Below are 2242 nucleotides of genomic sequence, written 5' to 3' on the forward strand. Positions count from 1 at the left end.
GACTTTGTCGTGGAGCTTAGGTGTTATAGGACGTGGCGTGATGTTGTACTCAATTCTTCTTGTGCTTCCTTTAGATAGTGTAGTCACGTGTGTCCTGTGTGATCTGATTATTCTAGGATTCACGTTGTACGAGGGCTACGTCATCATCTTGTATAGTTCAGCTATGTAAAGCAGGGCAAAAGCCTAATTTCGAATAAGATCATGTGAACTTATAGTATTATAAATGATGAATATTTTGCCGACTTTTATTAAACACATTACAGACTCAAACACTCATACATACACATATACACTATCCCTTATGAATGCATGCACACATACCCTACCCATATGAGCACCTTCGAGAGACTAGGTCAGCACATCATCTTGAGATTCATGACTATTTTGCCGACATGGTGCCCATAATATTATCCATGCCTAAATATGCAAGAGAATTCCGTTGCCACACTCTTGAGACTATATAGTACTCCCTCTGTATCAAAATATAAGACCTTTTTTGACACTATCATGGTGTCAAAAAGTGTTATATGGAGGGAGTGCCTTATCAGAATATTACTTAATTTGTTGCTAGTTGGAATGGATGTACTAACCAATATGTCTAGTGATGTGCCTGTACATGACAAATATAGCCCCACAGTCAGGTATTGTAATGATTAGGGTATCCTGATGATAATGTACTACTCCCTACTAGAGTCTGGCATTACTCAACTATGTGTAAGTTGGCGTGAGAAGATACCATAACAATGTTTGATCGTGCACACCTAATTCAACTTATAATTGAGCAAAATTATGGGTTTTAGAGTTCTATTGAAATTGAACACATATGGGTTTAGCACTGGCATGACAACTGACCAACTGCCATGACCCATGGAATCAATTCAAGAAACTTAATATGTACAAACTTGCGACCCAATAATTAACACTAGAACATGCAAGAATATACGAGGCCTTTCCAAACACCTAAAACAACCCTGGGTTTTCAATCCAATCCTTTCTCTGAAAGGTATATACCATCCCTGTACATCGAGATCCCCGAATAAACTGCAACCACAAATGTTGAAGACTAACCAACTAAGCTAGAACTCGATTTGCACCAAAGTTACACACGTAATTAAATTGTATACCAGTTAGGAATCCAAGATGTAATCGATCTATGAGGACAAGCTATCACAATGTTGATACCAGAAAATCATAACGAGGTTGGACGCAAACCCCTACGTATATGGTGCATGATTATAGACGTTCATTCCCATGTATCAGTCTACATAATTACATCTAACAACTCTCGATAAATTGATTCTTTTTTTCTGTATTTTCATTTGTGTAGATCAATAATGTTTTGAAGCATTTGAAAAAAATTCCAAAACTAGAAGACTTTGAGGCGATTCATGCATAATGTTTGTGTGCCATGATTTTTAGGCAATTTGGGAATGTCTCTACTAAAAGACCCTTGTTAGAATATGTGTTGTAGTGTACCTCAATGTAGTTGTTGATTTCACGAGTGTCACTGGAAACTAGGTCATTTGCAATGTTGATTTGAGCAAAGTGGATCTATGTATTGCCTACGTCCTACAAACTAAACTAGGAGAGGAAAATGGGTAAAAAGGCACATTCGAGCCAAATATCTCCGAAATTTGGCTGAATTCAACTAACCTACATGAATGACTATTTTGCTCGAAAATGCAATGCTTGGTCTCCCTCTATTTTGTAAATAAGTGAGATCTTGACTACTACTCTCCCATTCCATAATGTAGTGCGTATACTCCCTCCATTCCAATGAATAAGGCGCACACACTTTTCAAAATTCAACTTTGACCTTAAATTAGATCAATAATATATATATTTGTGACTTAAAACTTATACCATTGAAAGCTTCTTTTCAATATGAATCCAATGGTATAATTTTTATCACATATAATCTGAATTTGGTTGGTCTAAGATGAATTTTTGGATGCGTGTGTGCCTTGTTTGTTGGAATGGAGCGAGTAGATTTATGGAAAAGTCAAACATTGTAAACTTTGACCAAGTTTATAGAGAAAACTATTTATATCTACAACCAAATATATGAACTATGAAACTACATCTTATGATGAATCTAATAATACATATTTGGCATTCTGGATGTAACTATTTTTCTCCACAAACTTGGTGAGATTTGACTTTTCAAAAAATCTATATGCACTACACTTTGGCATGGAGAGAGTATATAATTTTGGCCAGGAGTATATATTTTCTGTAGCAT

This window comes from Triticum aestivum, chromosome 4B (genome assembly GCF_018294505.1).
Source record: "Triticum aestivum cultivar Chinese Spring chromosome 4B, IWGSC CS RefSeq v2.1, whole genome shotgun sequence".
Taxonomy (NCBI): Eukaryota; Viridiplantae; Streptophyta; class Magnoliopsida; order Poales; family Poaceae; genus Triticum; species Triticum aestivum.